Genomic DNA, 14,376 nt, shown 5'->3' on the forward strand with positions numbered 1-14,376 from the left:
TATAAAAATTCGACTAGATATAAAATCATGTATTTCATGTATATCAGGTATTTCTATATCCTTCTGAATTGCATTACAATAGAATATAACTTTTTGAAAGCATGGCGTCTACTTGTAAATAAAACCAATCTAAAATGCCTAAAATGACACAAAGCTAAAAATGTATGCGTTTGTTTGTTTTTGTTTTTAATAAAATTAAGGTTAAAGGTGTTGCTGTCAAAGTAGTAACGTTCAGATATTTGTAATTGGATACAAATCCGTTTCATGCTGAAAATATCAAAACTGGTTCTTACTGAAAACTATAAAATTATGCAAAATTACATACAAACATATGTAAGCGAGTATGTAAGGCTTGGTGAATGACAATAGCACGTTTAGATTTTCGTTTTTTGATAAATCAATATTGATTACCATATGATTCATATTTTGGTACTACCTATACTATATATGTTTGTATGTGTATGTGTGTATGTTTGTAAGGTACAATTCCTTAAGAGCTTTTAATTTGATAATTGAATCATTTGGGAAATCTTTGGCTGCAAGTCCATTGTTTTTTTTTTTTTTTTTTGTTTATCGAAATACGCGTACATTCGAATTTGAAAATTTCCAACTTACTTTGTTTGAACATTAATTGTCGGTTGAAACTTAAAACCAAAGATAAAGAATTATTATTAATAGCTTTTTGTTGTTAAAGGATAGGAAATGTAGTGATTTTAAGGTCAGTTTGCAATACAAATTGAATTAAGTTAAGGAAATGAATTGCAATAAATATTGATTCTAAAACTAAAAGAACTGAAGTTGAACTTTGTTGCATGAATTTTAGTTAGTTCGAAATAAATACGAATAAAATGAGCGGGAATTAAGCCTGAAATATGATATGCTTACCTCGGGAACGGCTCTACCGGTTAGGATGAAATGTGGATAGAGAAGCACGTTCTAAGACTTTTTATTTAGATGTTGCCACTGAGGATATCTTAACAAGCTACTATCTATTAAATTTTTTTCTTTTAATCTAATGAGATATGCCAATATATATATATAAACCGAAAGGTGTTTTACGCAATTTTTAAATAGAAATGTTTTTAGGTAGAGTTGCCACTTAGGTCTGCCACGTAAGCCTATAAGACATATACCTTTGTATATCGGCTTTAATCTCGGAAATAGCTCTACCGGGTTTTACTAAAATTGGCATAATAATAATAATTTGACAAGGTTGCCACCTATTTGAAATTTTTTAAAACTTCAATAAAATATGCCATATCATACATTTTCAAAGATGTAATTATTTGTGTCACTATCTCGGTAGCTGCACCGTCGATTTCTTAGTGGGGTTCCACCTGACCCTGTTATGAAAATTCTTTTGTGTATTTCTTTTAGAATTTCCGAGGCCAAGTACAATCACGCCGAGGTACTTAACAAAGAGACTTTTAGTTTTCTGTGAAACAGAAAAAAATTCGAATGTAGTAACGGCAGACAACCTAGGAAGATCCAGTCCTCCTACACATGTCTCTCCCAACTCAGTGGAGGGCTCCTCCTTCCTCTACTTCGAAATGCATGTGTCGATAAAAGTACTTTCTTAGTCCGAACGTCTTCGCCTCTTCGCAAAGCATGAGCTACCTAGAGCAGGCCTTGGACTTTTATTCGCTACACAATGCAAACCTCGTTTTCTATTCGCCAACAGCATCACGGATAGGACCATAAATCTTTCGCAAAATTTTTTCCTCAAAGGCTCTAAGGCCATTTCATCTTCTCTCGACCCCGTCCATGATTCCTAGCCATACATCAGTGCAGGTATGATGAGCCATTTGTGAAGCGTAATTTTTGTTGGTCGAGAGAAATATTTAATTTTAGAGATCCTACTCAGTATAAAGTAACACCTTTTGGCTTGATTTCTAAGCTGACGCTGTTAAGTTTGGCAAAGTCTTTCACGGTCTCTAATATATACCCGTCAACAGTGCGTTTATTCAAAGATGCGAGTGCAACTGTTCTTTTCTGGATGAAAGCAAGTACTTGTCTTTGCCTTATTTACCGCAAAGTGAGTATTTAAAGCCAGGGAAGGCAGAAATTACAATGAGTTTGTTAGGGCCTATTTGTCAATGTCACCAGCATATGCTAGCGATTTTTCATTCCTATAATAGATGGCACCATCGCGGTTGACATCCACTGATATAATTATCAGCATTAACTGAAAGAAGTCGATAGGTGGTCGTCTTGTCTAAACCTCGTGTGGTTTCGAAGGGCTCAGAGAGTTCTTTCCACAATGTACCGACAAAGTACTGCGCTAACATTCTCCTAAACCTTCTCGGAATGTTTATCAATATCCTGGTTTCCTTCTTGCTTAGTGGCATTATTAACTTCAAACACATCTTGTTTTTCTTCGAGAAGTGTTTTTCTGAAGAACAATCGGTGCCAAACAAATCTGATAACTCATACATTTTTCTCAAAAATTTACTTTGGAATATTTCAAGTACCATTCTAATTCCATTGTGCTGGGTCATGATACCACGGAAGGTAATAACGTAAGACTAATAGAGCATGAATTTTTTCCCCTCATCACACTACCGGTACTTTTCAACGCCCCTCCCAATCTTTCCGATAGTCGTTGTACTAATATTTTATGCTATTTTTTCCAATCTGGTTGCTTTTTTGACGCCACTGCTACCTGGGTCACGGCAGTAGCATACCACTCTACCAAAAAAAACATATCTGAGTAAAGGATCGACCTATCAGGACTGCTGATTCGAAATCCACATTGTTTACATTGATAGTATATCGAATTGATGTTGGGATGGGGCGTTCTTCAGCCGAATATCAAAATGGGGCATTCCTGAAAAATTCGATTTTCTACCACCCGATTCTACACTTAAAGCTGTGATTTGCATATTTGCCTTTTAAATAAAGAAAAATGTTTTAATTGTCTAATTCACCTAATAATATTCTCCGCCTTTAATATGTTCTTAATTTTTTTCATAACTTAATTTGCTTACTTATTTTCCCTTCATTTATTTGCAGATGCTGTACACTTGAAACCCACACACAAACAAAAGCCGAGTTTGTATGCGTGAAAAACAGGGCACTATTGGAAACTGAGTACCAGAGATAATTTTCATTAAGGAAATTTATCAACTCAACCAAGGAGCCTGACAGATAAGCAGAGAAGCTCGCAGTTGCTTTGTGTGGTGAGTTTGTGTATTACATTGAAATTTTAGTATTCAAATACTTGGCGCCATCTCCTCTCCTTTTTTTGAGAGAGGGTGGATTCTGCCAACCAGGAGGCAGTCGATAGGTTATTTAAAACTGTGGATTCGGAAAGATATAAAAAAATGATTTTGGGGCAAAACTTTGGACCTTTTCACTCGACTAAGTAGTCTGCTAATCTGCAACAGCCACTCCTATGCACATTAAGTATAGTTAAATTTGAGTAATTTAACTATGCATTATTTTAGCTGAGCACAACTTCAAGTCAGGCTTTAATAACGCTAAAAATTTGCTCAATAATTGCGTATGAAAAATTAGCAGCGAGAGGGACTCTTAAACTTAACCAATTATCCTTTTTTTGTTATTTAAAATAATGAGATAAATTGTATAATGAAAACTTTTTATACCGATTTCGAAAACGTTTTCGAAAAAATTCGAGAAATTTTTAAAGTCTCCGTCTATGCCTATCGGGTGGCCACTGTGGTGGTAGCGTGTTTCAGAACTGTCAATAAAAAGTTTCCTAAGATTTTAAAAATGAATTATATAACAAAAACTGTGTATTTTCGAAACAAATTTACAAATTTTTGAAAATTTCTAGTCTAGGTCTATCAAAATGTACTATTTTTCGAAAAAACTTTTCAGATCTTTTCACATACAAAGTGTGAAAAATTTCATTTCTGATATGAAGAAACTCTAAAGTACCTATTTGAAAAAAATAACAAGTCTGAAATCTCTCAAAATTCGCATTGCTTTTTGACATGTTTTTTTAAACTCGGAAGGTATATGCTACAAAAGTAACTTAAATTTCCAAATAGAAATTTCAAAACTTGCATAAATATTTAAAAAATTAATTGGAGCTTTTTACATAGACACTTTTCGGATTTCTTAATAAAAATTTTCTCAAAACATTTCAGAATTTCTCCAATTTTCGAAAACGAAAATTTTCTTGAACATTTTTAAAAGTTCTCGAACTCCGAAAACGCTTTCGAAATTTCAAAAAAAAAGTTTTCTCTAGTAATAAATAAAAAAATTAGCAAATAGTGTGGATTTTAAAAAATTCCTAAATAAAAAATTCTTAAGAATTAGGAAATTTTCTTTAAAATATTTAAAAATATCGGGATTTTTCGAAAAAGTTTTAGAAATTTCAAATCAAAAGTTTACTGTAATTCTCAATAGCAACCTGCAAATTTTCTTTTAATTTGAAAATTTGAATACCAAAATTTTTAATTTTTGTTTCAAATTGATTAACGAATGTTTTTGTTCAATTGTTAAGCTCAAAGTAAATATCTGACTAAATTTTTGATGCGATTTTTGACTTCAGGCGCATATCCATTTAAAAATATTTTGAAATTTTCCTGAAGTTTTTTAAAAATTTTGCGAATTTTCGAAACCTTTTTCAAAGTTTAAAGTTCAAAATTATAAGTTTGCTGAAATTGTAAATAAAAATTTTGAAGTTTACATAATTTTAAAAACTCCTAAAGATTTTCATAACGTTTTTCGGGATTCTTAATCAAAAATATCCTGAAATTCTAAAGATAAAATCTGCAAATATTTATGAAGATTTTTCAAAAATTCTTAAGTTTTCGAAAAATTTTTCGAAACTCTAAAATATACCATCCCAAACTCTAAATTAAAGTTTACAAATTTTTTGATGTTTATAGAACTACTCGGTTTTTATAATACATTTTCGAAATTCGAAATAAATTACTTTTATATAAAAAACTAGAAATCTTCAAGTATATTTCTTACAACTTCTTGCGCTTTCGAAACCTTAAAACAAAATAAAAGGCGTGATAACCTGTGAAGAGATTTTAGGCCGAGCTTCTCTTCCAATTTGCGTCGTGCTCCTTTAATTTTTTCTACATATTGACGGGAGTGGGCCTACATGTTTTATGCCGACTCCCAACGAAATATAAACACTTTTCTAAAAAATAAGTGATCTCCATTAATATTTCAAGCAACTTCATATGTTTTCAGAATTGAATAGAATTTTGTTTTTAATAAAAACAATTACAAAATTTTAATAAGAATTTTTCTGGAATTTTAAGTAAAAATTTGAAAATTCGAATACGTTTTCGAAATTCCAAATGATTATTTTTTTTTTGAAATTCTAAACAAAAATGTGGAAATTCGTTTGAAGATTTTTAACAACTTGAACACGCTATCGAGATTGTAAAGGGAAGTTCCTGAAATTCTAGGATTTTCGAAAAGGTTTTCGAAATTCGTAATAAAAAGTCTGCTAAGATTGTCAATCAAGTTTCGGAAGTTTTAATGCATTGTTTTTCAAATCTTGATTTTTTAAATTTTCTTTCGAGTAGGTTTTCGAATGTATTTGACATATTTTTCTGTATACCATAATTTTTTTTTTAATTAACAAAAAATAATAAAGAAAGAAAACAATTGATGCAATGTGCCACTAAATTTTGCTGCTATTTTTTGATCGCAGGTGTATCAAAAATAATTTTTGAAAGCCTATACTAAGCAGTAATTCAGATTTTTATCTGTTACAAGAACTTTTTAACAGCATCCTTTGTTTGATACCATAAACTAGTATTTTATTTTTTTATGTTTTTATTCCCGCTTGCTGGCAATGACTCAAAGCCATTTATAAAAATCCATTTTTCTTGCATTCAACTATATTAAGAAGCCATCAAAACTTACGACTACAATGTATTTATTTTTAAAATCACACAGACAAAAATATTTGCATTACTAATATTTATAGACAAACAAAAAAAAGTGGCTCGAGGTGTCAGTGCATTGCTAGGTGGCCAAATCAACACATCATTACCCACAAATGTACTAACATACATACATACATTTTCGCACTCATAAATAGTAAATATTCTACAAGAAATTAATATCCATTTACTCTTCCATGCGAATTGTGTCAGCCATAAAATTAAAGTGGAAATTAAAGTGTTTTTTGCTGCCACAACTGATTTTCTTTTCAAAACTTTGTTTTGTTGTTTAAATTAAAGTTGAGATCACTTTTAATCAACTAATTGACATGAGTCAGCAGCAGCAGCGACAACAATAACAAACGCACCCATCCATCCATCCACCCGTTCAAGAACTCATGAGTTGTGATACATTTCGTTTTAACTCAACAAACTTGACAGGCATGACGTTGGAAAATATTTAATCTACATCAGCGTTACTCCTTTTTAGTGTATTTCATATTCAATACCTATCCGCAGCTGCCAAGTTATCCTTGCCGTACTACATACTCGTTGATCATAAAAAAGGCACGAAAGACTAAAGAGCGGGAGCCCCCACAATTATAGTAGAGCCATAAAATTAATATACTCAAATATAAAGATCCATTATTGTGTTTGTTGTTGTCAGCGCATAGCAGTCGAAATGAAAATGACACTGAGCTACAAGAAAAATAACAAAAAATAGAAATTAAAAAAAATGTGTAAGATTTGCAATAAAAAGCGAAAGGAGGCTACTCGTACGTACAGCAACGGTATGTATATATGTATGTATGTGTTTATGTATGTGAATGAGATAAAAGTGAATTGGCATTTAACCACAGAATGACCTTGCCACAACAAAGAGCAAATGAGCGCTTGCTTTGTTTTTATTGGCATAACAAGATATGTACATATGTATGCACCCTGTAGGGAAAATTTCTAGTTTAAAACTGGTGCGCTCCTAGTGCATTCAGAACCCCTACTAGTTCGCTCTCTATTTATTTTAATGCTTTCAATTGGTAGATTTAACATGGCGATGTCCTAGGTGGTGGAAATCCCACCCGCTTCATTACCTTTTCTGTAGTTCCAAACTAGATAGAAATCTCCACTTAGAGCAAGTTGGTTAATAGGTTCTTTTTCGATAGTTCCAAAATAGCGTAGAAATCAACAATTGAGATCTATTTCTCTTGTTGGTATTATTTTGTTGGTTCCGAAATTCTACATGTTGCTTCTAATATGATTTTATCCTCTTTTCGAAAGTTCGAAACTACACATTGGAAACATCATATTTCTGTTTTGCCCGCCTTCGGCTGCTGGCGGAACTTCTTTCCTACCAATTTGGTTACTTATATGCTATGGAGTTTACGTAAGAGAAAGGCTTTAAAGTGTAGGGAAATAAATGCGAAGCTTCTTGAGTAGAATATTGTAACAAATTTTGGGAAATTCCGCTTATTTGAAACCTTCTGCTAACGTTCGAATCGCTAAACTGTTGAATAAATCACTCCAATATTCTGTATTGCAAAATGGTCTTTATTAGACTACTTTGGGGGTAGTACAACTATACTTCACAACCAATACTTCACTTGGCAACTGATAGCGTGTTTAAATCAAACTGAATCGTCATTTCTCAGCTTGCGCTGCTTTCATACTCTCTGTTGCCTTGCCGTATGGTTCTCCTAAGATCTAGTTGTTTCGAGAACAGATGCATGTCATGCTTGGTTAGTTACCAGCTATAAACATGTATATCTGTAGTCCACGCCTCTCTCATAGCCATATGCATGTATATGTGTGAGTTGTGAGTAACTACTTCGGTTGATGACTGCATCTGTGCGTGTGATGTATCTCTTCGTTACCTTGTACATAAGTGTGACTGCTTTATTGTTGTTGCGCATTTATTTAGTAGCAGCTTAGCGATGCTAATATTAGTCACAATATTAATCAAATTTATCTTCGCTACGCTAACGAAAACAGTTATACATATGTTTTTTTTTTTTCAAATTTTTTTTATTGCATATTTTATTGTCACTATAAGGAGCTCACATTTTTGCATAGCCGTTTTTTTATATCTCTTTTGGTTTAGAAGTGATCGAAAACTGCTATGTGCTCGCAGTACTAGAAGTACTCTGAAAAACGGTTAAGTACTTACTTGCTTATAATTTTTTTTAATCGCTAGCGAAAGTGCTTTGATTTCAATATAAAAATAATTACAAACCATCTCGCTTCTCAAGGCAGCCGGTTCTGTAAACCGGAGCGACTCGGGATTTTTCCCGACCAAGGGCTGTTATTTCAGTCTAACACCATTTAATTTGTTGCGTCCCTCCCTCAAATTTTCATCCTCCCAGCAGATCCTTGCAGCGGGATATCGCCATATTCTCCAGCTCGGAGAGGGTATCGAATTCAATCCGGGACTTGTACCTGACCCCGGTCCAGAGGAATGGTTTTCCTGCGTTTGCCGGAAAATAATCCTTTTAGGACGGTCACACTCTTGTCAGTGTATTACGTGCAAGGGATGGTTGAATTGGACAGGATGTTCTGGGCTGGACCCCAAAACCCGATGTCCTCGTATCTTTTATAAATCTTTTGTGGCTCCTTGCTGTTCACGGCCAAGGGCGTCCCGTAGTCTGCGCCTCTGCGCCCCCACTACCTTCTAGCAGCCCCACTGCTCAGCAAGCCACAACAAGTGCCGGTGCTGCTCACGCCCTACGGAGCCACCAGCTCATACGGCCGCTCCTACTCATAAGTACAATCTCCGTAGTAGAGTCGGTAGCAATGCCGAGCATCAGCCCCCGCCCAGTTTTCTTTTCACTCTCTGCTCGACACTAGCATTCGAGTAGGTCAGGAAAACATACTCTTAGTCCCTACCACCATTTGCCCTCACAGAATATATATGTTTGCAACATCTGGCCAATGCGGCTCCAGACTTAGACGGTGCCACTTTCCTAGATGTTCTGGTCTCGGCGACAGCAACCCCCCCCCCCCCCCCCAAGGGTTTCATCGCGCCATGCTGTCAAGCCGCAAACCCAACTACACCGGGTACCCAAATGCTTACCCAGGGACGTCGAGTGCCAGGGCCACAACAGAAATTGCGTCTTGGCCTCCCTCAACTCAGGCGTAGTCACAAATCACTTACCCGTTACACTTCAGAATTCTGCAGTTAAACTGTAATGGGTTAACTGGGAAGATCACGGAAATAGTTGGTTTAATGAAACGGCATAACATCCGCATTACAGCGATCCAAGAGACCAAACACACACCAAGATCTGCTCTGCAGACCTGCTCTGCACACATAGCCCACAGAAAAGATCGCGAGAGCGGAAATCGAGGCGGTCTCGCGTTTATCACCCACCACTCAGTGAAATATAATCTATTTGATCCCGACATCGGTATCATGCTACCGACTGCCTTACACCCTAAAATCTTGGGTGTGACGTTCGATGGGACTCTACATTTTGTAGAGCGTGCAACCGCAATTGTGTCGAAAAAGCCGTAATAAAATCCACAAATCTCTTGCCGGCAGCACTTGGGGTAAAGAGAAACAAACGCTCATTACTACTTACAAAGCAACTGGCCGGCCGATTGCATGCTACGCGTCCCCGATATGGTCGCCAGGCCTAAAGGTTCTACTCACTGGAAGAAAATACAGGCCTGCCAAAATTCTGTCCTCAGAACCGCTACGGGCTGTCTTCTTATGTTCCCAGAACACCACGTACACAATGAGGCGAGAGTACTCCCCATCAGGGAGAGAAATGAAATGCTACGCAAACAGTTTCTTTTGAATACCCAGAAACCTGGGCACCCCAACAGACATCTGATTGATGAAGCTACACCTCTCAGTGGCTTAAGGGGTCATCTCCGTAAGTATTTTGGGGAAATACGGCAAAAATTTCATATATTTCCCTACCGCCAGAAGGAAATTTTAATCGTGTTTGAAAGCATCTATGTGCTATAAAACGGCGCAAATATTTATCACGTCATAGTGGGTTAAAAAACATAATTTTTTGCTTGACACATCAATAACATGCTTTCCATAAAATATTTCAAAAATACTTTTTTTACAAAATTTTGCAAATGGACACCACAAAAAAGTTTTTTTGATCTCCTGAAAAGTTACAGAAGAAACATAACTATTTTTGTGAGCGCAGCGACGATATGTTAATGATATGTGAAAGTCTAGTAACTTTCGAACTAGTATTTATTTGGTACTAGTTCTGAACCAGAAATTTTTATACCTAGCTACTGAATTCCCTGCCATGTATGATTAAATTTTGTATTGTTGTTCATTAATGTGTATCTATTATTGTATCTACATATGTACATATAAATGTAAATAGCAAAGCTCATACCAAACCTAAAAATGTGTTGTAATGCACTTAAATAATTAATAGATTTGTTAAATTTTCTGAAATAAAAAGCCAAAACGAAATGACTTAAAAATATTTGCTATAATATCTTTAGCCAAAAGCCTTTTGATGGGTCTAAAAATATTTTCTTGCTAACATTGGGAACTTTTCAATTTTGATTAGGGCAAAAATTCCCGGAGTCTTGAAACAAATTTTACGAACACCAAATTTTAATATTTGGTCTGAACGTATTAGTAAACCGAAAAAAATTATCCTTGGCAGATTCACTTTTAAGCCAAAGCTAAAGTGGTCATACAATTTTTCTTCAGCAATTTTGACGGAAATGAAATGATCAAAAATCATTTTGAAAATTGTTCTCTCCTCATGCTTAGCTGTCTCTTTTCACACTCATCTCTCTCTTCTACTTCCGCCTAATCTGCTGCTCCCCTTCTTTTCTACTTGTCCTTTCTTATTCGTTTTTATTTAAACGACTTAAATTTAAATTTTTTTCTGCAATTCTCAACTGGCTTATGAAATATTCAAAAGAGGTAGCTTAATTTAGATGAGGTCGATCCAACCAAGCCAATACCGTAGAAGCCATATGCTCACTTCTAATGTATACATGTGTTATAACCTCAGCTGATTAGGGGACTTAGAATATACCCGCGGCAGGTATACCTGCCGTAAAACGTGACTAAAATACCAAATTGATTCAAGGAGTTTCCAGCGCAATATATATCTTCTCCAACCCAATTTTCAACCCCACCTACCCTGCGCGAATCCTGTTTCTTTAACAGCCGAGGTTCTGGCGGGGTGGGAGGGCGGTATATCCTAGACTGTTTATTGTAGTCATACCAAATCGTTCCCGAAATAGTCGGGCTAGTACCTTTATGGTGCTTGATACGGGAATGTACCGAATCTGTATCCGGCAAAAGCCCATCAACATCGATATACTCCCCAAGGCCTCGGGGAGTATCCTTGTCGCTACAACAACAAAAACAACAACAAACAATGTGTTATAAGTGCCTCGTACCCCAGTTCCAAGGCACAATATATTTTAAAAAGAAAATAAACTACCGTAAATATAAAGCAAGTTAGTGTCGAAACAAGGTAGACCTAACTGCAACCGCCGTTCAGCACCCCTACCCCTGCAAGTTGCTTTCTTAACAAATTAAATATACACGCCCTCCTAATCCATCAAGCTTAGATACCTTTCTTCGTTTTCATTGCTAACCTCCTTCTCCTCACCAATAATATTTTAGCACACTTTCGCTTTCAGTTTACCTGTCCTGCTTACGGTATCCCCATCCTACTTTCTCCTGCATATATAAAATCTCAAACGCCACGTTTCAGAAATATTATACAAATAATGTAAAGAATACAGAGGAGATATGGAGCTATGAGCAATAAACATTTTTTCTTTTCTGGGGGCCTCGCACTGCATGTTTATCCGTAGCTTTATGTGACCTTTGGTTTACACAGAGATCAAACTGATAATTGAATAAGAACTGTGTACAGCTAACGAAGACACATACATATTCAAATCATTTCGAGTTGCGAGCTCTAGGTAAGCCGTAAATTTAATTTAAGCTGCCTAGTCACTGTAGCGTCTCCAAAGTGAAATAAGCCTCTTAAGTATGCGGAGGATGGCATGCTTTCTAGTAGGATAAATTAAATAAGATTAGAATCATAGGAGCCCCTATTATATTTATATTTATTGACTACCATAGCAGGCAGACTTTGTGGCACCGCCTACTTTCTTTCAAAATTTTTTCTATAAACAACCAGTGAACCAAGCACGGTCAAAAAATTTTAATTTTAGTTTTAAGCAACTTCTAATAAAAAGTTATAAATTAAAACCAAAAAGTTTAGCCTTTACCCCTTTTTTACAAGTTTTTGGTTTGTATTATACATATATGAGAGGATAAATCCAATTTTTAATATACTTGGATTTTAATTTTAGTCCAGAAATTTGAAAAATTGAAGTCAGTCATATGAACTCGTTTCGTTTTAAACTTTGCAAGGTCTGTATTTAAATTCAAATTAAGTTTGGTCATATATCTACACCAAAAAGTTAAAGATATAAAATAAAATTTCCAGCCGTATAAAGAAGGAAACAAAAAAATATAACCGGAATTGGTCGAGCATTTTTTGAGATTTAGCTAGACCAATGCACACCAATTAATTTTTATATTTGTTCACGGTATGTGGCGGCCACCGTGGTGTGATAGTAGCGTGCTCCGCCTATCACACCGTATGCCCTGGGTTCAACTCCCGGGCAAAGCAACATCAAAATTTTAGAAATAAGATTTTTCAATTAGAAGAAAATTTTTCTAAGCGGGGTCGCCCCTCGGCAGTGTCTGGCAAGCGCTCCGATTGTATTTCTGCCATGAAAAGCTCTCAGTGAAAACTCATCTGCCTTGCAGATGCCGTTCGGGGTCGGCATAAAACATGTAGGTCCCGTCCGGCCAATTTGTAGGGAAAAATCAAAAGGAGCACGACGCAAATTGGAAGAGAAGCTCGGCCTTAGATCTCTTCGGAGGTTATCGCGCCTTACATTTTATTTATTTTATGTGGAAATCCGGAACTTAGGCGTAAGAGAGCAAAAGAATTAAAGGAAAGGTTCTAATCAAAATTGAAACCAAACCCGAAGCCTGACCCGAAACCGTACTGCGTTATATCAATTTTTTTATCGAACTGTTAGCTGTTCGTTACCGATGAGCTTTCTTATAGACGAGTTATCGATTTGCTTTTGAAGTGGTATAAATTTGGTATCTTTAGCAAAAATTATCGATGAGTTATGTGAATTTCATCAACGAGCTATACATTTGTTATCGAAAATCTATCGATTTATTGTACAAAAAAATATCGATTTGATATCGAACAATTATCACTTTCATATCGGAGTGGTACCAATTTGTTATTGGTGTATTATCGATTTGTTATCACAGAACCCATCAGATTGATATCGATAAAACTTCAATATTAAACAGATGTAGATCTGTAACCCCTAGAAAAGAACTCGGCGATAATTCGCTATCAATACTTACATACTTACTTCCTCTACTTCTATAGGCGGGTTCCGATAAAAACACTTTCTTAGCCATTGCATCATCTTTCATTCGCATAACAAGGCCAATACAGCGTAGGCGCTGTGTTTTAATTCGCTGGACTATGTTGAGGACGTAAAGCTCGCACGTCGAGATCCGCAAATCTTTCGAAAAACTTTTCTCTCGAACACTTCGAGAGCCGCTTAATCTGATGTTTTCGTGGTCTATGCTTCGTGCATCTTGCGGAGACTGATTTTTGTTTTCTTTATCGAAAAATACTTGACTTTTCAATTGCATACCTAGTCCAAAGTAACATTTATTGACAAGCGAGGTACTTCGTTGGATTTCAAAGCTGATGTTGTTGCTTGTATTAATATTGGTTCCCAAATAAACGAAGTTTTTTACTATTTGGAAATTATGGCTGCCAGCAGTGGCGTGGTTACCAATGTCCAGATGTGCCGACTATTTGCTTGATGACAGCAGGTACTTCGTTTTGTCCTCATTCACCATCAAACCCGCTTCTTTTTCCAGTTTGAAGTAGGCAGAACTTACGGCGCGGGTGTTCTGGCCGATGATATCAATGTCGTCAGAATACGCCATGAATTTCTGTCAATAACAAGCCGATAATAAGCGAATTACTATTAGGCATCGGTTGTAACCAATAGGAAGCCTACGAAGCTCTTCTCAAAAAATCCTAAAATATTTGTTGTTGCAACGTTGCCTTTCTTTAGTTTTCTAGGCGTATTCCTATATGTTCGCGCATAAAACTTCACGATTACTTGGTATTTACACCTTTTTTTATGTACCGCTACTTCCTGCTTAATAGATTTAGGCAAAATTTGGGCATATATTGTGTATAACATTCTTTGACATTCTATCGAAGTACATATTATCACTGAGCATTTCTCTGCAAGGCTGTCATTGATAGCACTGCAAAATATGTGGAGCATTTTCCATTTATTAAACGTTGTGTTTTCAGCTCCGCTATTATGAAAAAATGCAGTCAACTAGGCTAAAAGCATTTTGAATAATAACTTATTAGTTCTGTATAACCAGTTAGCTAAAATTGTTTTCCTCGTTTTCCTCTTC

At 35.7% G+C, this 14,376-nt stretch overlaps 1 protein-coding gene across 4 annotated transcripts in view; it reads left to right on the forward strand.

The window, feature by feature from the left end:
- reb (rebuf) overlaps positions 1 to 14,376 on the forward strand; it is a 163,589-nt gene that overhangs the window by 80,778 nt on the left and 68,435 nt on the right. For 2 of the 4 annotated variants that reach the window (XM_067775149.1, XM_067775151.1), the window contains exon 2: positions 3,013 to 3,179. The exons of the other annotated variants lie outside the window; for them this stretch is intronic. The gene's annotated coding sequence lies outside the window, so the exon portion shown is untranslated. The remainder of the gene's footprint in view (positions 1 to 3,012; positions 3,180 to 14,376) is intronic. 4 annotated transcript variants of the gene reach the window in all.

This window comes from Eurosta solidaginis, chromosome 3 (genome assembly GCF_040869045.1).
Source record: "Eurosta solidaginis isolate ZX-2024a chromosome 3, ASM4086904v1, whole genome shotgun sequence".
Classification (NCBI taxonomy): Eukaryota; Metazoa; Arthropoda; class Insecta; order Diptera; family Tephritidae; genus Eurosta; species Eurosta solidaginis.